Below are 24,236 nucleotides of genomic sequence, written 5' to 3'. Positions count from 1 at the left end.
AATGTAATGTCATATTCATCAATCCGGCCTGAGGTCCATACTTTCCGTAAAAACCGCACAGGTTAGACCCATACCAGTTTCCATAGGAAAGAAAAAACGGGACAAAACGAAAGTGTTGCTCTCGCAACACAATTCTTACAGAAAATCCAAAAAGATTTAGACTATTATTTTCTTTTTCCCTGAAAAAGACTAACAGCTCGTGGTAACAATTCGACCAAAAATGAGCAAAAACAGAATCGAATTATCCACCAAGTGTAAAACTCCAACAAATCTGAATCGATAACTAAATGAAACCCAAAACAAACAGAAATTGCAATAAATATTCGAGTCAAATGAGCAGAAATCAAAGCGTGTAGGGTTCAAAACCCTTATGCCTTCTCAAGGCCTGAACATATTTTGTACTTTACAGAAAAAAAAATGTTTTCCTTTTGATAACTTTAATAAATCAATATTATTAATATTTTATGGTCTAAATTTCAGCATATGTATATTAAATTTCAGCATAGGTATATGTATATACCTGACAATGTGCGTTTATTTGTGTTTTTTTTTTTTCAATAAATTAAAATTATGCTCGCTTTGAGTTTGACTTGAATATTTATTGCAATTTCTGTTCGTTTTGGGTTTCATTTAGTTATTGATGCTGATTTGTGGTAGTGTCTTGGTTTTGGTAGTTCGAAGGCCTTGGTCATATTCCCTGGCCTAATTCCTGATCTGAATATTGGTTGCTTCTTAAGGATGTATTTACGCTAGACATTTCAATCCATCGCGAAAAAGTACAAAATGGAGGAACTGGCCCTCTTTGATTCGTTTTAGTTAGAGTAGAATATATAAGTTCTCTTTGATATCCGTCAATTATACTACCTGAGGATATATAGCTAGAATAATCAAATATCAAGAAGATTCTGATAATCCAAGGAAGAAGCAATCATCTGGGGGTATGATAGGTATTACATTCAGTAGCATAATGTCAAACCTAATTAATTTTTAGTCAAACCTAACCATTAGATTAGCCTGGGTGCCATTGAGACTTTTGATTTTTATGTTAATTTTTATTTACATGGACATTTTATTGAAACCTATACTTCAATTACAGAAATGTTTTGTTGCACACAAACCTTTAATTTTTTCTATGGAATTTCAACCTCCTGATTTAGAACCAATGGTTATAATCATATTTTTGTTAAGCTACAGCTGAAAATTTTTGACATGGTTATATCTAATAATAAAACATGGTATTAGCAAAGAGAGGACTGTTAACATACAAAAATTTATCAAAATTAATTTTGCGCATTAGTCTATTGAGTACTCAAGAAATTGTCAAGGAATCCTACCTTTCATCTATTGTTGTTTCATCTTGTGTCCAAATATGGCCTACTTGAAATTTCGGTAAAATTCTAGTTAATTGACTTCTTGCTATCTCGGAAAGGGTTTAGGTTAGGAAAATGAAACTTTCAGGGATGGGTCTACAGGCTAAAGTATGTCATGGGAAGGTATTTTAAAGTACCCACCTCCACTTCTCCGTCTAGATGGCCCTGAAATTTGCCTACATGACAAGTCGATTACCTATTGAAATTTTGAAAAAACAACATTTTATCTTAATTTTCAGTTACTAGTTGCTTTTTCTTTGCCTTGAGTTCTGAAAATGCAATTTCTGTTATTTGAGTAGAATTTTGAGCAATATCAATGTTGTTGTTTTTTTTATTTAGGAAATGTGTGCATATCTTTAAAACCTTTTAAAATGGAATTGAGCAAAGTTATGAAGCTGAAAACAATTTTGTTGTACTTCAATTAAGCAGAAGATCTATTTTGCAAGGCTCACTTTTATAACACACATATTTTTGAAGGTCATCAAAGGTCAGGGCCCTCTAGAGGGAGAAGGAGTGGAGGTAGTTGCTTCAAAATATTTTCCCAGGACATACTTCAGTCTATAGATTCATCCCTGAAAGTTTCATATCGATATCTAAATGAAACCCAAAACGAACAGAAATTGCAATAAATATTCGAGTCAAACTCAAAAAAGCAGAAATTAAAGCGTGCAGGGTTCAAAACCCCTATGCTCTCTCAGGACCAGAACATAAAAGAAGTGTTTCTACTTTTATAACTATAATAAATCAATCTTACTAATATTTTATGGAATAAATTTCAGCATATATATATAATAAACTTACTATGCACGTTCATTTTTTTCAGTATGTTCAAATTATGCTCGTTTTGAGTTTGACTCGAAAATTTATTGCGATTTCTGTTCGTTTTTGGGTTTCATTTAGTTATTGATGCTGATTTGTGGTAGTGTCTTGGTTGTGGTAGTGCGAATGCCTTGGTCATTTTCCCCAGTCTAATTCCTGATCTGAATTTTGGTTACTTCCTAAGGATGTACTTACGCGAGTATATTTTCGAATCCGAGCTGGGTCTGTTTATTTAAATGAAGAAAAATATTGAGTTAAGCAATCACAAAGCCCAATGTATAGGTGGGGACTGAAACTGTATAGGTTTAAATGTATAGGTTTCGCTACCAGTGGGGAGAAACTGGTGGGGACAGGCAGCTCACATACTCGCACTTCCCACAAACCGAAAAGAAGGGAAGAGAGGATTACAAAGAAGGATTGTTTGCGCTATTTGGAAGCCAAAGGGTTGAAAGGACTGTATGAAGTCTGTATACCCTCATTCAACTTCTTGAAATAGAACCTCGTGATGAAAACATCTTTGGAGGCCAGTTCGCCAACAGAAAGAAGAGGGAAAAACATATATATAGATTATGTCTTATTTGAATGACTCTGCTGTCTGTCTGAATCCCTGGAATTAATTCTTTACCATATGTTCGTCTTTATGTAGAATACTTCGGAGAATGAATTCATTATTCGTTAGTTAGAAAGAATAAATTCATTAGCTAGAATGAATTTATTATAAAGTGGTCGAGAAGGGATTAAAATAGAATTTAGTGCCATCTCAGATTTTCTAATTAAAAGCACGATAATAGTGAAGGAAAGGGGTTCTTTTGAAGGAAACAGAAGAAAGAAATGACGCCATTCGATTCCCTATTACTCTTTTTCCAAAACATCATATTTGTTCTATTATAAAAGTAAATCTTCTCTCCCCCCCCCCCATCTCGTAATTGTCCATATGGCTCTCTAGTTTATACAAAACTACATAAAACGCTATCAATGAAATTCATAGTATATTGTATGCAACATGTTTCTAAATTAAACTTGTATCTTTTTCAAACAGTTCGTGGTAACGAACTGTAGTAAGGAGTGATCCGCCTCAATAGTAACCGAAACTGTAAAAAACGGTATTTTGAAACCAATAGTTACATCAAAAGAATCGCATTTAAATGCTGATTTTAAATATATAAGTTTCATCATCAGGTTTTTTACTGTTTTAAAAAGTTGAGAGAAAGAGTCAAACTTTACCGTAGAGAGCGGTTCGTTGAGGACGGAACAGCTTCATTCATATACGGAGTAATTTCTGTTCGTTTTAAGTTTTAATGTTGCTCCTTATTTTCAGTTGAAAAATATATTTTTTAAATTTAATTTCTGATAGAAATCTGGCTACTCCTCCGCTGAAAAATCCTTCCTCCCCAAGGATATATTCTGCAAATAATTCAATCGTGGTGAAATTTTACCCTGGACAATTACCCTTAACATCTCTATGTGTAAAATTAAGTAGGCAATGAGAAAGCAAGACATAAGAACCATTTCCTATAGGAATTCCTCCAAATTCCCCTGGTGTAAAATTTCCCCCTGAAAACTTTCTTCTCCATGAAAAAGTATCCTTGTTGGGGGGGGGGTGTTAAGTTTAATATTGGAGCATAATTCCTAATAACAAATACTATACCTAAACAATAGGCACTTTTGTAACTTAAAGACTTTTCCCCCGGGGCTATGGGGGGGGGGTTAATATCTCCAAAAGTATATTTATTTGGCCTTTCGACTATGCCGAACAAAACAGCTCAGTTTAAATTTTGATCGGACGATTTTTAGAAAAAGGGGCATGGGAGTGGGTCTGGTTACCCTGTAATTTTTTTGGTGACTTAAATCGGGCACAAACTTAATTTCCGTCCAAATTAGCTCTTTTACGATATTCTAGGACCACTGGGTCAATACGATCACCCCCTGGGGAAAACAAACAAATAAACACTCATCTTTCTTCTGGCAAAAAATATAAATGTCAAGTTTCTTCAAATAGGCGCTTGAAAATCTTAACAGTAGGATTCTATAATACACAGAATCTGATGGTATGATTTTCATAAAGGTTCTATGACTTTTAGAGGGTTTTCCTCCTTTTTTGAAAAACAAGGCAAATTTTCTCAGGCTTGTATCTGGGATTCGAACATGAAAGCTCATGCACCTTAAGCAATAATCATACCGCTACACCAGCAAACCACACTTAAGAACAACAATCATCTGTTTTCTCGGCAAATAAAATTCTTCTTAACTATCTCATTCGCTCGCCCCCCCCCCAAATGGTTGAATAGGGGAAGTGACTATTTTTGATATAATCTGGTCTTGTCCCTAATACGCCTGTCAACTTCCATCATCCTAGCTTATCTGAAAGTGCCCGAACTAGCAAAACCGGGATCGACAGACAGACAGAAATTACGATCGCTATATGTCACTTGATAAATACCAAGTGCCACAAAAAACTACTTGTAAAGGTATGAACATCAAGATAAAAATTCCAAGGTCTATACGAATATACAGGTTATCAAGAGGAGATATGGACTTTGTCATTGCAATGGCTAATTACATTAAGTTGAGTTATAATTGTGGCTTCTATTGCAGCTGTACATACGGGTAGAAAGGTGGAATTTTCCAAAAAAAATTGTTTTATGGATGCCAACCTTCCATCAGTATGCGGGTTGTCCAAACGTCATATCAGCAATATCTTAGGAACAGTTGTGTGTGTAAATTAAACAAGGCGTGTTCTGGGAGATGTTGAATTAAACCAAAAGACAATTTTTGCATCACAATGCTGCTGCTTCTACTCCTACAACCACTACTACTACTGCTATTATTATTAATGCTATTAAAGCTAAGACTGCTACTATTAACTCTACTCCTACTTCTACTGCTATAACTACTAGTGCTACTATAAACCTAAAAATATTGATTCGAAAATTTTGGACGATATCGAAGCCGCGTCGAAATAAACCGAAACGCACTATCCCACATTGGTTTTTCATATCAGCAATGCTCCAGAACTGCTTTTTTCGTATGGTTAAAATTCCTGGTATGTTTGGTGAAGGGGATGTTGAAAAAAAAACAACAAAGGTGCTTTTCGCATGCTAATGCTACTACTGCTGCTACACAAGCTAAGGGTTTCAAGGTCTCAAGGGTTGGAAGAGCCAAGAGCTCATATGGTATGGACTCTGGCAAAATTATAAGAACCAATAGATTGCTTTAGAAGGAAAATAAGAGGCTTTATGCCAGTCGGGAATTAAAATAAGAGCTCTCAGTCACGAGGTCCTTCTAAATATCAAAATTCACTAAGATCTGATCACCCACTCGCAAGTTAAAAATACTCTAATTTTTCAATGTTTCTTCTCTCTTTACCCCCAAGATTGTCGAATCGGGGAAAACGACTTTATCAAGTCAATTTGTGCAGCTCCCTGACACGCCTACCAATTTGCATCGTCCTAGCACGCCCAGAAGCACTAAACTCGCCAAAGCAGTGAACCCCAACCCCTAACTCAACCGAAAAGAGTGGTTCCAGTCCGGTTCCGTCAATCACGTATCTACGACATTTATAAGCCTTTTCCAAGAATTCCAGTTTCTCCCTCCAATGTCAACAGATCTGGTCGGGATTTGAAATAAGAGCTCTGAGACATAAGTTTCTTCTAAATATCAGATTTCATTAAGATCTGGTCTCCCGTTCTTAAGTTAAAATACCTCAGTTTTCCAAATTAACAACCCACAGCCCCCCTAAAGAGAACGGATCCGTCCCAATTATGTCAATCACGTATCTATAGCTTGTAATTATTCTTCCCATCAAGTTTCATCTCGATCTCTCCACTCTAAGCGTTTTCAAAGATTTCTGGTTTCCAAGATTTCCGTTTTCCCCTCCAGATCCCCAATGTCACCGGATCTTGTCGGTATTTAAAATAAGAGTTCTAAAGCACAAGATCCTTCTAAAGATAAAATTTCAGTAAGATCTGATCACCCTTTCGTAAGTTACAAACACCTCATTTTTTTTTAATTACTGCCCCCCCCCCCCAACTGAACCAAAGAGAGCGGATCTGATCCGGTTATTTCCATCACATATCTTGGACTTGTGCTTATTCTTCCCACAAAGTTTCATCCTGATCTCTCAGCTTTAAGCGTTTTACAAGATTTCCGCCCCCCCCCCCCCCCCCCAATGACACTGGATCCAGTCGGGATTTTAAATGACAAATTTGAGTTACGGGGTGTTTCTAAATAGGTAATTTCATTATGATCCGATCTCTCCTTCGTAAGTTAAAAATACCTAATTTTTCAGCCCCCCCCCCCCCAACTCCTCCAAAGAGAGCGGATCTGTTCCAGTTATATCAATAACGTATCTAGGACTGGTGCTTATTTTTCCCACCAAGTTTCATCCCGATCCAGACTAGAGTTCATAGACTAGAAGTACTACACAAGAGAAAGAAGAAACAGTTCTTAAGCAAAATTAATGAAGCCTTTAAAACTAAATAGGTGGCAAGATCGGTTATTTGTCTTGATATCTATTGGTGTTTCTGGTCCTTACTGTATTTTTCTATGCTTTTCGGGAGTTGCCTGGAACAAGTCTCCGGTGAGTTCTTCAAAAGAGTGTTCAAGGAGTAAGAGTCGCCGGCAACCATATCCAATCGAAATACAAAATAAAAAGCAAAAAAAAAACGCTTCAAAAATATGTTTGTACACTTTTGTTACATTTTTACGAGAGAGAGAGAGAGAGAGAGAGAGAGAGAGAGAGAGAAGGAAAATGGGACCATAAATTTAATTCTTATTGCGTTTTCCACAGAAGTCCTGGTCAGCATTGTATATGCAGGGTTGCCATTTACAGCCTTAGTCATTATATTTTAGTGACCTAAACTGTCTTGACAATAAATACTTTTCTTTTTCTTTTAGTCAATTCATGGGGATATGCTTTCGCCGTGGGATCCATAGGCTTCGCCGTGGCGTTTGGTGGATGCATTTTCCAGCAAAATCTTAGTCGTATGCCTCTCGTCCCTTCTATTTTGGAAGTGATTAGGCTGGAGGAGGTAATATTTATTATATTATATTAAATATTTATTATGCTAAAAAATTTTATTGTTTATTTTTTCCATTTCTAATGAAAAAAAAACTGTATCTTCGCATAAGCTGTAGAGGCCCAGTGATTCCCAATCTATTTTGGGTCATGGTTCAGCTCAGCATTTCTGTTTTCCTCGTGATATTTACTAAATAAAAAAATCAGTTTTTTTTTATGGCCCTTGGTATCTACCAAGTGACATATAGCGGTCGAAAATTCTGTCGGTCTGTCCCGGTTTTTGCGACTTTAAGCGCTTCCAGGTAAGCTAGGACAATTAAATTTGGCAGGCTTATCAGGAACCCGACAAGATTAAATTAGAAGTTGTCGTTTCCTTGATTTGACCAGCTAGGGGGAAGTGGGGGGACGGTTAAATCGAAAAAAAAAGAAAAAATGAGGTATTTTTAACTTACGAACGGGTGATCGGATCTTAATGAAATTTCATTTTTGATCTCCAGCTCACAGGTTCATTTTTTTCGCACTTGCAGCTTGGCCCGAGTGCCATTTACCAATATTTAATTTACATATTACTCACATGTTACCAGAGAAAATTTAACGTATCCAAATCCCTGTGTTAAAGATTTTGCTTGCCAGATAAATCTTGATATTCTTAAACCATTAAAAGACAGACTAGAAGAGTTATTAAGCTACATTTCGGGCGTAATTTCTGAACCCCTATCTGTAACTCAAACAGTGATATAACAAAGAATAATGAAGTCAATCAAGTGAAATTTAAAAATTCAGAAAATGCTATATTTCCCTTCGTAAATTCATTTGAGAGGTCAAGGGCGTTTGAACCAGTGACAAACCAGGTGATTAGCAATGACATTGACCGGAACGGTCAAGTTAATAATGTTGAAATAAAATCAATTATTCATGAACGTAATCCTACTGACGAATCTTCTATTAGTATGGTGGAGGATCAGGCTCCCGAATACAGGAATAACTTAACGGCTTCCGGTTGTATGCTGAATTTGAAAGAGGATAATGACACCATTGTTTTAAAGACTAATAAGGTTACTACGAAATCCGATGCAGATATTGAAATTGTTTATGAGAAACTTGTGGCATATGAAAGTGAAGGAAACGGAAGAATTAGCTGAAAAAAAATGGTGATCAGCGTGTAATTGAAAATAAAGAAAAAACGAAATCAGTTTGCAAGGATTTTTTACGTGCAAAATGTAACCACGGAAAAAGATGTAATCGGCTCCATATTTGCAAATATTTTCTGACGGGTTCTTGCAATAAAAGCTCGTGCTCGTTTGACCATGTTTCAATTTGTTCTGTTCTTATGTCGGGTTGTTGTTTCGGTTGTGACAAGTATCATGTTTTTATACCAAAGTCGTTAAGTAGGTTATTCTTTAAGCCACAAGCTATACCTTCGCATGTGTACGATGTTAGTTCTAAGAATTTGACAAAAAACGGAGATGGATTTCGGAGGGAGGTCCCACCCTTTTTAGGCCAGCGGTTAAAGCACTCACGACCCCATTCTCCCCTTGGTCAGGTTCCTGTCGACATCCATTCTTATCCCCCTGCATTTTCAGCTCAACAATTAATAAACTCTTCCCGATTACATACTCCCCCGCCTTACCCCTTGGTATCTCCTCCTCCTCTCCGTATACAGAAGTCCTACAGTAGGCTTCTTTCCATACCCTCCCTAGTCCGCTGCAAACCAGCAATTTCTTGACGGACATGAATCACTATTCTCACCCAGCCCTCGTTTCCCAGCACCTTACGAAACCCCAGCTCATTCGTTTTATCCCTCGTGCGTACCCTGTAAACGTGACTCAGGTCTGAGACTTTTTGCGTCCAATAATTGTCACATAATATATCCTCGTGCTTCGTCCACATCCTTGCCCGTCCCCCCACATCCAAATCCCCAAAGCAAATCCTTCTCATACTCCTCTTCTCCAAAGTATAATAAAATTAAATTAAAACCCTACCCCCCAGGAAATTCTCAAACCCATCGAGTTTCCCTGTCGCGATTCCCCAATCGGTTTGTTTTTCCTAAACTTTTAGTTACTAATGCTGAAAGTCTTAATTTTGAAAAGCTTACTGAACTCAAGGTGGTTTCAAAATCACATTTGATAGATATTATAGCTGTTACTGAAGTTCAATCCCATGACCCAGGGTCCCTACACCTGACAAATTATTCAGAGTTTATTAAACTCCATCCTTCAGACCACCCACTCGGGAAAAAAGGTGGCGGAGCTCTGTTTTTTACTAAGAGTCACCTTTACCCAAAGGTTATTCAAGTCCCTAACTTATCCGAGTATGATGAAATCCTCTGGCTAAGCGTTAGACCAAAAGTACTCCCTCGTCCATTTAGTATTTAATGCAATAGCTGTTTTCTATTACTCCCCAAATCAAAATATCGAGTCAAAACGTAATTTTATCATGCAATTACAGGCAAGTGCTGATTTTGTTATTTCTAAGTACCCCAATGCTGGCCTTTTTTTAGTTGGCGATGCCAACGACCTGAAAATGGATTCCTTTTGTGCTTCACTTAAAGTAAAGCAAATTGTTAAAACACTGACGACTCGGGGAAATACCTCTCTTGATGTTATTTTAACTAATATGTATAATTTTTTCAGCCCTCCCTCAACTTTGCCCCCATTAGGTGGGAGTTATCATCTTTCCATTCTTTTGTCCCCCTCAACTTTTAAGCATACTTTCTCAAAGACTTATAGCACTTACCGCCCTCTTGAAAATTCTGGTCTTCTTTCTTTTGGTATGTGGCTGAGTTCTGAAGATTGGTCCGACATTTATAGTTTACAAAACCTTGATGAGAAAACAGCCACGTTTCATAAAAAGCTAATTGATAAATATCAAATTTGTTTCCCAGAAAAAAGGTGCTCAAGTGACAAACCCTTTATTAATCAAACAATAAAAACACTAATTAGAACCAAATTGAAGCTGTTTAGGAATTGTAAACTCGATCAAGCCAATATATTAAGAAAATCAATTAAAAGAGAAATTCGTAAATTGGCACGATCATACTATAAAAATAAGATCGAAGAATTGTTCACTAATAAGCCAAAAAACTGGTATTCCGAGGTTAAAAAGCTATGTGGCAGGAGTCTTGACCAGCTTAATTTCAACTTACCAGAGCCCCCTGATGTTACTTCCATTGTCAAATTGAGTCAATCCAAAAAAGAGCCTTGCGAATAATTTTCAAAGAAGGCAAGGTGCCTTACTCTCTGCTCCTAAAAAAAGCTAGTTTGGAAACCCTTGAGCAAAGGAGGTCGTCGTTGTGCCTCCGTTTTTCAAAAAATGCATTAACGAACCCTCGGACGGCAAGTATTTTCCCCAAACGTCACTCACCATCCAGATTACGACAGCCTCGAGCTATTTCTGAGCCTATCCTAGTTTTGTCCCCCATTCGCTGCATTACTTCCAGATATGAAAAAACCTTTGTCCCCTTCATCACAGAAAAAAAATAAATAAAATAGCCAACTAGTTTTTCCTCCCCCCTTTTTTTTCATGTGAAGTGCTTTAGGTCGTTACACTAATTTGCTTGCCCCCCGCTGTTTTGGTTTAGTTTCCCTTTTAATTCATATGTGTTTTTCTTGTGTTTTATGCTCCATTCTTTTTTTGTGAGTTTTTGGACTTTTTTTTAGTGTCCCTTTTAATTTGTAGATATATATGTTTATTTCTTTTTCTTTTCTGTATTATTAGACTTTTTTTGTCCCCTTCCCTTTTTTCCAACTTGTATATTTTTTTTTACTCATAATTTGATTATTCGTTATTATTAGTATTTTTTGCTTTGTTTGTTTTATTAGTCGACTCCGAAGTCCAAATTCGGCCCTTTGAGGGCTTGTGATAGTGATTTTTTTTAATATCTTATCTTATCTCGTGGGCTTTTTGAGTTATTGGCATTTTGAGTCGTGGGTATTGTGATCGTGGCATTTTGAGTGTTAGCCGTAGAAATTAAATCAAAAGACAGTATTTGAATTCAGTTTAGGTAATGAAGTGGTGATAAACTGCTTGAACAACGCTTAATATTCTTTACATTCGTTTTCAACTGCAATCTAATTATAATCAAAATTTATAGGTCAACCATGGGACCTTCTCCAGGTTGCTGCAAAACATCAGAAGTAACATAACACAAGCTATCTTTTCTGTTTTCGCAAGAATTTTCATTGATGTCATAAGAAGAGTGATGTAATAAGAACTTGCAAAAGTGATTTTTTAAAATTTTGGAACTCTCTGTATAAGCCTGTTCTCTGTTGCATTCGTCTTTTTGTGTATAGACGCTTATTTTTACATAAAAAGACAGTGCAGCAGAACTGGTTTCTTATAATTTTAAAGTTTAAATAAAAAAAACAAGGGTTCTAAACCTCAAGTTAAATAGAATCTCAGTAAAATTCGCGTATATTTTTTTTGCTCCCCTTTTTATATTTTACTAAAAAAATAGAACCCTCAAAAAATTTTTAATCAATTTTGCTTCAATTTTTTGCTCATCCTTCACCTAACGAATTTACTGCTCATTGAAGCTGTGCAATTATGTGGCCTCTGCTCCTGCCAAAGAACCTCTTCCTGACTCAACATACAACAACATTTTTTTATTTTATATTTTAATATAAATTTAATCAATAAAATATTGTTTCTTTGTATTCTTGCAAACTGCTTGTTGTTCTTAGAGCTAGGGATAGTTCATAGGGACGGAGTACAAGATAGAGAAAATTAAAATAAATACATAACTATGTTTATCAAAACAATTTATGAAGAGCACTTACTATAGACGAACAACTATTGTATACTTTCAACTTTAAGCATCCCCTTTTAAGAATGGGATGCCATGAAGGAAAAGTGATATTGTGGTTATGTTCAAAAACAGTTTCGACAGACCTATTTTGGGCCCGCCATTTTATATTTGCGGATTAATGCTAAACTTAAAAAATGTAGCTAGGACTTTTTTATATATAGAGTGAACCTGATAAAAGTAGGAAAGGGGATCTTGCTTGTCCAAAAACCCCAATGCCAGGGTTTACTGTATCTATATGTTTACTAATGGCGAAGTAATAATAATCATAAAATGACTAAAATAATTCATTCTTTCAAATATATTGACCATCGGGTAAAGAATAATTTCAATTGAAAATATATTGCGTATTCATTGAAGAGGCAATGCTACTAATTGTTTTGGGGAGTTAAATGAGGGTTGCACAACTCATATTAATGGCCTTTTCCGTTTCTTTTTGTGCTGGATTTCTTCATTCAATTTAGTCTGTTTGGTTTAAAATTTGTAACTTAGAGGATTCGACTTATGCCCGCTCTGATCTCTAAAATTGTGTCTTTTTTTTCGCAAAAATGCATCGTTTTCATGCATTGAATTTTTAAATCAAATAACAGTGTATACAGTACTTTTGCGTTGACGATAGCTTCTGGTCTATGGATGAGCATCCTAACCCCAAAAAACCTTTGGGCGTTTTCATGAGTATCTAGGCTTGTATGAGAAGCCTAGAGGAAACTTTTAAGAACCTAATAAAATTATTGAAGAAGAATTTTTATCGTCCTTCAAAAGAACTATGCAGTAAGGTCGTGGAAATATGGCATATATTTTATGACATTTTACAAAATGTTGAAGATTAGCAAAAAAAAAAAAATATAAAACGCCTTTTAAACCGTCGATTGTTGAAAAGACATTTTACTTTTGACTGTTGGGGAGACCTGTATTTAACGCTTTCAGTCTCTAAAACTCATGATAATTTGGTTATAATAGATTTTGAGTTGATTGTAAATCGAAAGTAACTCTAGAACAAAAGAGGTTATAGCATTAAGCGTTAATTATTTATAGCATAAGTGCAACAGCATTTTTCATAAGCTTGCTCTTTGGGAAACAAGTTCTTTCTGCTGTTGTAATTGAAAATACCCTTTATAACAATTTTTTTGCCGATTCGAGCTATATGGCTCAACCCCTTTTCATAGATTGTTGGCAACAGTAGTATTTTTTTAAGTAATGACTTTAGTGCAATCAGGCTGTCTAAACATAGGAATTGACTATCCCTTGTGAGGTGTTTCTTTACCTACCGTAACGGTGATACTAGTATATAGCTAGTAAGAATGGTGGGTATTCAGAAGAATATCCATTGACACCCTGTTATATCTCTAGAAGCCGTATTATGAATCCTTTGGAGGAGTATAAACAGCTTTCTATGAGCTCTGCAGAACACGGGCATTCATTTTTGGGAACAAGCTTTGTGTAAAATTTACAGAGAAGTATAATTGAGATGGATGGCATTGTGTCCATAGAAGGTATAATTTCACCATGCTTTCTTGCCCAGAAGGAACAAACCCATTCGAGAATATCTACCGCGTGAATGGATGGTGAAAATATATTTTTGAGGAGATGGGATTAATCAATATTCTTTATAGCTTTACCTCCAAAGATGAAACTAGGGTGTTGCACGATCTTTGACTGACTAACTGATTTTTTTGTGTGTTCTCTCTGTCTTTGATTTTTAGAAACTGACCCTCTTGGCAATAGATAACTTTTCTGTCTCCACAAGATATACCTGTGGGTACCAGGAAACCTAGGTTGTGTCTCCATTCCTAAGGACATTTGTCAGTATCAGTAAAAAAGTATAGAGAATTCTTTACCTCAAAACAGCGTCGATCTGAAAACACTGTCAATTAGTCCAATCTGTTTTAATGTATTGCACCTTGCATACGGTAAAGCCCTGCTTATCCATAAATGTGGTCATGATAAAAGTTGAAAAAATCAAAAAGAAAGTGTTCTCCACTAATATTTAATATTTGCACCATAATGCATTTTAAATTACATAAGCCGATTTTTTTTCTGTTGACAAGATTATTACCTGCCCTTTAAATAAAAATGGTTAATGGCCTCTTTTGAATTATATTATTGAAAACAGGAAGTTTTGCATAAAAAGTTCAAACCAAACGAGAACCAAAAAGTAAAATCCAAAAGATTTTGCATAAACTCTTAGTTTGAGCAAAATAATTTTGATAAATCAAGCAGAAATCCATAAGGAAGGAAACTTAAAATGAAGAAAAATGAAAAGAGTGAATGAAAGCAAGCTTAGAATGAACGTAAGTAAGGGTGGTGATGTCTAGTGTGGGCTAATCAACAAAAACTTCAAAAATCCTCAGAAAAACCGGTAATTTAAGGCATTGCCTAAAGTTGCTCCAGTAGGGACTATAAGAATGATTGATAAAACCAAGCAGATTAAATACAATTTTAAGTTTTATTCTGACACAATCTTCCTATATTAGCTGTCTTACAAAACAAAATTGAGTCTTCGTCAGTATGGATATATACACTGTCTGTGTCAACTAGAATTTCCCTGTGGACATTGAGATTGGTAAAGCCATTTAGCCTATTTTCAGACGTCACGTTTCTTAGGTATGTCTTGATTCTCCGAAGTGTAAAAGGAGCGCTCTGTTGTGCTGGTCGATACAGGTATAGTGATTAAAATATTAAGTAAGATATGGATGTTCGGAGAGATTGCTTTGCCACAAATATTTGGGAAATCAGTTGCATTGACATGGTGTGCCTTGTTCCGTTAGAGAAATTTTTGCCAAATTTTTCTTTCCGTCATCAAACGTTTAAGGTGTTGTTTTCCAAATCTTCTTCATAAATTTCGATCAACTTCAAAAATGGCTCTTTCATCTCTTTACTTTCTTCACTATTCTGTGGATAAGTGTGAAGCAAACAGTGAAACCCTTTTAAAATATTCTTGTGCTTTAAGAGACGCTCTTCTATAAAGTTTTATACTTTCAATCCAGAAGATGAATAAGTTAATTTTTTAAAATTGTTCTGTGCTGTCGACTGAGACATTTCTTCTGTGTATCTGCCTGTCTACAATCCTTGTAACACTAATTGTAGTTCCATTCAATTTGGCCAAATTTCCATTCAATTTGGCCAAAGAAAATAAAATCAGTGAAAAATAGAATGTTAAACTTTATTTTGCCGTGGGGGGAGGGAAGGTGTCAGCACGCCATAAGTTGAACACCTTACGAATCGTGCATGTTGTTTCAATATCTCTGGCGGGGTGTCCATATTGCTGATGGACGGGTTCTCTTTAGTAACAAACGTAGTGAGAGCCAATTCAAGTTTTGTTCCACTTTCTTTTTGTAGCTCTTTAATGTTAACAATGCTTGATATAGCAACAGGGCCCTTGACTGATACCTAGTGCTTTGCTCAATCTTTGACAAAAATTTTTAAGGCCTACTACCGCTCTATCTTGATAGGTCCATAGAACTTGCTTGCTTTTTTTTTTTTTTTTTTTTTTTTTTTTTTTTTTTTTTTTTTTTTACTGAACTAAGTATTTACAGTATACATTACAATATAATACTCTTCTGATCTTGTCAAGTGCCTGACAAAAGGCTCTTTAGAAGGGCAGTCCAGTAGACGTGAAACAAATATACCCTCATTCAAAATTTGATTCAATCCAAATTTCAATTTTCAACCCATCAACTAACAGTGGTCCCCCAATTACCTAAAAAAAAATTCACATAATACCGATCTATTAGCTTTATACAAGTTCATAATTTTTCCTTTTTCCATTTCAAACACCATAATTAGTTAAGGCCTTTTCATTGTAGTTGCCCTGAAAAATAAAAAAAGTACACCAGCTTTGCCTGAAAAACTTTATTAAAGACACGGCTGAATGTGAAAATTGCCTTTGCTTTTGAAATTTATTCTGCTTTTCAACTGGCTGCAAACTACCACGTTTTCTTATATTTTCTCATGCTGTCGATAAATGAGTTTCTTAAATTGAAATTGCTGGAACTCAAATAAGGAGAAATAATATGTAAAAATATCGTACAGATATGTAAGTTTCTGAACTGTCTCTATTTGACAATACGGGAGAATAAGGACACGGAAAAAAACGAAGCAATCCACAGCAAAAAAGAAAATAATAATTTTGCAAAAAAAAAATCTTATTTGAGCCATGATTTCAATGAGGCTTTTTCATGAAGACTTCGCGCTTCTGATTTTTTTTTTTTTTTTTTTTTTTTTTTTTTTTTTTTTTCTTAGCAACTAAGCGGATTTGAAAATTGTTTCCACTCAACCAATTTTGCCTAAGACAGCTATAATAAAGAAAGGTCAGTACTTGGAATTCTAATTTTTTTTTTCTTTTGTTGTCCTGTTGCCTTGTATTGTCTTGCTTTGCCTGCTTGGTCTCCGAACTTATTTAAGAAAACGCTCTAGTATGTTACTTTAAAAATCTAACCCAAAATACTACTTGAACCTTGTTAGAAACTATATAGGATTAATCAAATTATAGCTCATGCTTTGTATACAAAATATTTTGTTGCTAAACTCCAATTCAGCTCAGGTTCGTTTGGATTGAAATTGGCATTAGGGCATTGTCAATAGTCCTTATCGAATTTACTTGTTATGGCACTTGGTATTAACCAAGTGACATATAGCAATCGCCAATTCTGTCGCTCTGTCTGTCGGTCCCGGTTTTGCTACTTTAGGCACTTCCAGGTAAGCTAGGAAGATGAAATTTGGCAAGTGTATCAGGGACCGAATCAAATTAAATTAGAAATAGTCGTTTTCCCGATTTGACCTTCTGAGGGGAGTGAGGGGCCGGTTAATTCGCAAAAAATAGAAAAAATGAAGTATTTTCAACTTATGAGCGGGTGATTGGATCTTAATGAAATTTGATGTTTTGAATGATATTGTGTCTCAGAGCTCTTATTTTAAATCCCGACCGGATCTGATGACATTGGGGGGAGTTGGAGGGGGAAACCTAAAGTCCCGGTTTTGCTACTTTAGGCTCTTCCGGGTAAGCTAGGACGATGAAATTTGGCAAGCGTATCAGGGACCGGACCAGATTAAATTAGAAAGTCGTTTTCCCCATTTGACCATCTGGGGGTCGGGGGAGTGGGGGGGCGGTTAATTCGGAAAAAATGAAGTATTTTTAACTTATGAGCGGGTGATTGGATCTTGTGTCTCAGATTATGTGTCTTTTGGAATGATATTGTGTCTCAGAGCTCTTATTTTAAATCCCGACCGGATCTGATGACATTGGGGGGAGTTGGAGGGGGGAAACCTAAAATCTTGGAAAACACTTAGAGTTGAGGGATCGGGATGAAACTTGATGGATAAAATAAGCGCAAGTCCCAGATACATGATTGACATAATCGGAGATGATTCGCTCTCTTTGGGGTAGTTGGGGGGGGGAGAGTAATTCTTAAAAATTAGAAAAAATGTGGTATTTTCAACTTACGAACGGGTGATCGGATCTCAATGAAATTTGAAGTTTAGAAGGATATCGTGTCTTAGAGCTCTTATTTTAAATCCCGACCGGATCTGGTGGCGGGGAGTTGGGAGGGGGAAACCTAAAACTTGGAAAACACTAAGAGCGGAGGAATCGGGATGAAACATGGTGGGAAAAATAAACACAAGTCCTAGATAGATGATTGACATAAACGGAACGGATCCGCTCTTTGGGGTAATTTGGGGGGGGGGTATTTCTGAAAAATTAAAAAAAAATAGGTATTTTTAACTTACGAACGGGTGATCGGATCTCAATGAAATTTGATATTTAGAAGGATAACGTGGTTCAGAGCTCTTATTTTAAACCCAACCGGATCTGATGACATTGGGGGGGGGGAGTTGGAAGGGGGAAACCTAAAACTTGGAAAACACAGAGTGGAGGGATCGGGATGAAACTTGGTGGGGAAAAAACACGAGTCCTAGATACATGATTGACATATCCAGAACGGATCCGCTCTCTTTGGGGTAGTTGGGAGGGGGGGTTAATTCTGAAAAATTAGAAAAAATGAGGTATTTTTAACTTACGAACAGGTGATTGGATCTCCATGAAATTTGATATTTAGAAGGATATCGTGTCTCAAACCTCTTATTTTAAATCCTGACCGGATCTGGTGACATTGGGGGAAGTTTGGGGTGGGGAAACCTAAAATGATGGAAAACGCTTAGATTGGAGGGATTGGGATGAAACTTGGTTGGAAAAATAAGCAGGGTAATTTTGAAAATTGAGGTATTTGTAACTTACGAAAGGGTGACCAGATCTTAATGAAATTTGATATTTAGAAGGATCTTGCGCTTTAAAGTTCTAATTTCAAATTCCGACCAGATACTGTGACATTCGGGGGAGTTGGAGGGGGAAACCGGAATTCTTGGAAAACATGAAAATTGGGGTATTTTTATCTTACGAATAGATGATCGGATCGTAATGAAATTTGATTTTTAGAAGGAATTCATGTCTCAGAGCTCTTATTTCAAATCCCGACCAGATCTTTTGGTATTGGGGGGAGTTGGAGGGGGAAATCTTGGAAAAACACTTGGAGTGGAGGAATCGGGATGAAGCTTGGTGGATAGAATAAACAAATGTCCTTGATACGTGATTGACAGAATCGTACTGGATTCGCTCTCTTTAGGGGAGTTGGGGGAGGGGTTCAGTAATTTGGTGAGTTCGGTGCTTCTGGACGTGCTAGGGCGATGAAAATTGGTAGGTGTGTCGGGGAGCTGCACAATTTGACTTGATAATGTCGTTTTCCCAGATTCGACCATCTGCGGGGCAAAAGGGAGAGGAAAAATTAGAAAAAATTAGGTATTTATAACTTACGAGTCGGTGATCGGATCTTAATGAATTTTGATATTTAGAAGGACTTTGTGACTCAGAGCTCTTATTTTAAATCTTGACCGGCATTAAGCCTCTTATTTTCCTTTTTAAATCAATCTATTGATTCATTGAATTTTGTTAGAGCTCTTACCATATGATCTCTTGGCTCTTAGTTCTTCTCACCGTGTCACAAGTTTTTTCATGTGAGGTGCTTTAGGTCGTTACACTAATTTGCTTTTCCCCGCTGTTTTGGTTTAATTTCCCTTTTAATTCATATGTGTTTTCCTTGTGTTTTATGCTCCGTTCTTTTTTTGTGAGTTTTTGGACTTTTTTTTAGTGTCCCTTTTAATTTGTAGATATATATGTTTATTTCTTTTTCTTTTCTGTATTATTAGACTTTTTTTGTCCCCTTCCCTTTTTTCCAACTTATATATTTTTTTTTACTCATAATTTGATTATTCATTATTATTAGTGTTTTTTGCTTTGTTTGTTTTATTAGTCGACTCCGAAGTCCGAATTCGGCCCTTTGAGGGCTTGTGATAGTGATTTTTTCAAAATATCTTGTCTTATCTCGTGGGCTTTTTGAGTTATTGGCATTTTTCATGGGCATTTTGAGTCGTGGGTATTGTGATCGTGGCATTTTGAGTGTTAGCCGTAGAAATTAAATCAAAAGACAGTATTTGAATTCAGTTTAGGTAATGAAGTGGTGATAAACTGCTTGAACAACGCTTAATATTCTTTAGATTCGTTTTCAACTGCAATCTAATTATAATCAAAATTTATAGGTCAACCATAGGACCTTCTCCAGCTTGCTGCAATCCATCGGCGATGCCGCTATGACAGCAATCGTTTCTTCTGTCTTAGGAGTATTTAGAAGAATTTTCATGGATATCGTAAGGAGAATGTTTATGTGATTTTTTAATTGAAATATTTTTGAAAATTAAATTCTCGAAAATCTTGCCTTATGAACCTAGTTGTTTTTTATTTTTAGGGCACTTGGTATTAAGCAAGTGACATATAGCGATCGCAAATTCTGTCGGTCTGTCTTTCTGTCCCGGTTTTGCTACTTTAAGCACTTCAAGGTAAGCTAGGACGGTGAAATTCGGCAGCCGTATCAGAGACCGGATCAGATTAAATTGGAAACAGCCGTTTTCCTAATTTGACCATCTGGGGGGGGGGGGGTTGAGGCTGGTTAATTCTGAAAAAAAGAAAAATGAAGTATTTTTAACTTACTAACAGGTGATGGGATCCTAATGAAACTTGATGTTTGGAAGGATATCGTAACTCAAAGCTCTTATTTGGAATCCCTGCGAGATCCGCTGACATTGATGGGAGTTGGAGGGGGGAACCTAAAATCTTGGAAAACGCTTAGAGTGGAGGGATCGGGATGAAATTTGGTGGTAAAAATAATCATAAGTCCTAGATACTTGATTGACATAATCAGAACAGATCCACTCTCTTTGGTGGGGGGGGGGGGTTAATTCTGAAAAATTAGAAAAAAATGAGGTGTTTTTAAGTTACGAAGGAGTGATCAGATCTTAATGAAATTTGACATTTGGAAGGATATTGTGTCTCAGGGGTCTTATTTTAAATCCCAACTGGATCCGGTGACATTTGGGGGGGGGACTAAAATCTTGGAAAACGCTTAGAATGGAGGGATTGGGATGAAACTTGGTGGGAAAAGTAAGCACAAGTTCTAGATATGTGATTGACATAACCAGAACGGCTCCGCTCTATTTGGGGGGGGGGGAGAGGGTTAATTCTGAAAAATTAGAAAAATGAGGCATTTTTAACTTACGAAAGAGTTTTCGGATCTTAATGAAATTTGATGTTTGGAAGGATATTGTGTCTCAGGGCTCTTAATTTTAAATCCCAACCAGATCCGCAGACATTGAGGGGGAGTTGTAGGGAACCTAAAATCTTGGAAATAATATCGGAAAGAAATCTTGGAAAGAATAAACCTTGGAAGGATATCGTGTCTCAGAGCTCTTATTTTAAATCCCGACCGGTTCTGGTGACATTGGGGGGGAGTTGGGAGGGGGAAACCTAAAATCTTGGAAAACGCTTGGAGTGGAGATTGGGATGAAACTTGGCGGGTAGAATAAGCAAATGTCGTAGATACGTGCTTGACATAACCGGGCTGGATTCACTCTCTTTGGGGGAGTTAGAGGGGTTAGTGCTTTGGCGTGTCTGGTGTTTCTGGACGTGCTAGGGTGATGAAAATTGGTAGGTGTATCAGGGACCTGCGCAAATTGACTTGATAAAGCCGTTTTCCCTGACTCGACCATCTGGGGGGGCCGAAGGGAGAGGAGAAATTAGAAAAAATCAGGCATTTTTAACTTACTAGTAGTTGATCGGATCTTAATGAATTTTGATATTTAGAAGGATCTCGTGTCTGAGAGCTCTTATTTTAAATCCCGACCGGCATTAAGCCTCTTATTTTCCTTTTAAATCAATATATTGGTTGTTAGAATTTTGCTAGAGCTCATGCCATATGAGCTCTTGGCTCTCCCGACCTCTTCCTAAGTGCCATACGAGCGCTTAGCTCTTTTTTTTATATGTTTATTCAATTAGATAAATCTACATAAATTCCAAATGGAAAAACAAGTTGATCAACATTCCATATATATATATATATATATGTGTATATATGTATAAGCGAGCAATATTTGTACATTTATGTATTTATGTATGTGTTTTTTTCTTGGTCTTGTTGAGATATTGATTTGTCACCCTTTTGACAATATTCATGATCGATGTTCGTTTTGATTTATTTCAGCGTTGGTCTAAATGTTCCTTGAAAGCTTCAGCTTAATGCCCTCTGCTTATAATATAGCAACAGTTGTAGTATGAGTAGTAAACATACTTAAAATGAACTAATAAACATCCTTCTGTGATCTTCCTTCTGGAAAAAAAGGCACATTTTTTTATGTAGGAGTTTGGAACCTTTACAAGAGGGTTCTCTGATATCCTGGATCTGATGGTGTGACTTTTATAAGGACCATTTGATGCTTTGGGGTTGTTTCCTGCCTTTTTAAAAATCAGGCAAATTTTCTAAGGTTCTTAACTTTTGATGGGTAATAATAGATATAAATTTTATTTTCATCCTATTATTTACTCTCGTAACGCATTGTTTGACGCCTTGCCATAATTACTAGTTAAATGTTCTTTTTTGTCTTTCCAAATAGGTATCCTTATCCATTTCCTTTCCATTTTCGCTGTGGTTGAAATTCTATGTGGTTGATTGAAATTGTGTCTGTAGTTGCTGTTCTATCTGGCTAAGGCTTGTAAGGAGTTTTTTTTTTTTTTTTTTTTTTTTTTTTTTAGTTAAAACGACATTTTTAGAGCAACATAATAAAACACAATATAAGAATAAAAGCAAGGACATATTTGTAGAGCTAAAAACGAAGGATGGCCAAAACAAACTTCATTTTCTAGGTTTAATTTTAGAGCTAAGCAGTAATTCGTAACGAACTCTGTGGAATCGAGATAATCTTTGATCCTACTTTGCTAAAATTCTTTTCTAGTCTTTCACCGTCCAAGCGAATGACTAACGACTTTATTTTTTTATTTTTTTGAAGATCAACTGAACTCATGCTATAAAAAAATCCATAGAATCTTAACGGAAAACTAGGAGTGTCGTGTAACGTACTCCTAAATGTTGCCAAAAATAGACCATTAAAAGAGGGTTTTTTGTAGAAAGACTATATTATTCAAACAAAATATGCATATAAATCCTTTTTTTACTTAATGATGCTTTTTTGCTCTATTTTGAAAGTGTGCTAATTAATATTTATGGTCTCATATTTTAAGTTTTGTTTCTGGCAGTTTGTCTGGACGTAGCATAGTTCTTACCCTCTTTTTAACTATGGGGTTTCCGTTCCCTATATGATGAGTTGTTCTAGCTCCTATTACCTTGTTCTCTAGCTCCCTTTTGACATTTTGTATCTTTTCTAAGCTTTTGACCCTGACCGGAATTCCTTAGCCTTTTCCTGTCTTAAATACAGATTATACTGTACTTTTCTAGGGCTTCTCGGTTTCATACATGAGTTGCTTAACTCAGTAGAGTTCTGCTTGCTGCCCAATTATTTGTTCTTGCTTAGCAAAAGACGATAAGATCATTTTGACCATTTTTTTTTGTCCTCCATTCTTGTTCAGCATCCACCAATGATCCTCTAGTGAGGACATCTTAGTAGAACTAAAAACGAAGGATTGCTAAAACGAACGCAGATTTTAATTTTGTCCTCTATATATAGGGTCAGTTTTAAGTTTTAGAGCTGTTCTTCTTTCTTTTTCATCACTTTTTATTTGTCTTTTATTTCCAATCGATTGACATCCTTTTTATTTTCTAGGTTAAATTTTAGAGTTGAGCAGTAATTCGTAACGAACTCTGTGGAAGACTTTTTCTGTTGCCGTCTTTTGTGTGATAGCATTCATTTTCACAGAAAAAGGCGTTGCAACATAACAGACTTCTAGTAATTGTAAAGTTCAAATGAAAATCAAGTGTTCTTAACTTTAAATTCATTAAATTCTCCGTAAAGTTCTTGTTTTTGCTCCTTTCTCTCCCCTTCTCACATTTTGAAAGAAACAGAACCCTAAACATTTCTAATAAATTATCTTTTTTGCTCTCCCCTCAATAAACGAATTTACTGTTCATCCAAGCTCTTCTGCTCCTTGTATGGCCTCTGCTCCTCATCCAGGAAACCGCTTTCAGATTCAACAAACAAGAAAAACATAGAATCCAGGACATTTTATTTTCCCTTTATTTTAATAAAAATTGAAAAACTTGTTTAACTAAAACTTTATTATTATGTTTTCTTATAGCTTATCATATACTTACTGCTTCATATCCCTAGAGGTAATTTTTATGGAAGAGACCCTAATAAAAAGATTGAATCAATTGGAAAGACAATCTTGCTCATAATCCTAATTCTAGAATTCGTCATTGATTTTTATCTTAGAAAAAGAAGTGACGTGTCTTTGTGCTCGTTAATCTATACTGCTAAATTAATAGAAAAATTATTTTAAAATAAATAAAATAGTCAATACTTCAAATATAATTATAGCGCAGTCAATCGGTAAATCGGTTCTTTCAGTTTGATTACTTAGAAGAGTGCATTTATGCTCGTAATTTTTAAAATTGTGCTTCTTTATGCGGAAAAGAAAGAATTATTTTAATTTGATGGATTTTTTCTTTTTTAAGTGGCATTGTATTTGTGTATACAGTTCTTTTATGTTGGCGATAGAATTGGGTATACGGAGAAGTTTTCAAAGCTGGAATACTTGCTGTGTTTTGATGGGTATCTCTAGGCTCTTTCTAGAAGGCCAGAGCCAATCAAACAGTTCGTGGTAACGAACTGTAGTAAGGAGCGACCCGGTTCAATAGTAACCGAAACTCTGAAAAATGAAATTTTGATACCA

The 24,236-nt window shown here is 35.9% G+C and overlaps 1 long non-coding RNA gene across 3 annotated transcripts in view; it reads left to right on the top strand.

Moving 5' to 3' along the window:
• The window catches only part of LOC136033997 (uncharacterized), a 501,602-nt gene extending 481,829 nt beyond the window's left edge, over positions 1-19,773 (top strand). The window contains exons 3-5 of one of the 3 annotated variants that reach the window (XR_010619083.1): positions 7,086-7,219; positions 14,485-14,671; positions 19,601-19,773. This is a non-coding gene — a long non-coding RNA (uncharacterized LOC136033997). Of the gene's footprint in view, positions 1-7,085; positions 7,220-11,299; positions 11,862-14,484; positions 14,672-19,600 lie in introns of those variants that run through there. The other 2 variants (XR_010619084.1, XR_010619081.1) reach the window with 2 other exon arrangements.
• Positions 19,774-24,236: the final 4,463 nt, after the last annotated feature.

The sequence above is a fragment of the Artemia franciscana genome, chromosome 12 (genome assembly GCF_032884065.1).
Source record: "Artemia franciscana chromosome 12, ASM3288406v1, whole genome shotgun sequence".
Taxonomy (NCBI): Eukaryota; Metazoa; Arthropoda; class Branchiopoda; order Anostraca; family Artemiidae; genus Artemia; species Artemia franciscana.
The sequence above is the reverse complement of the archived record's forward strand: the minus strand, read 5'-3'. Positions and strand labels throughout refer to the sequence as shown.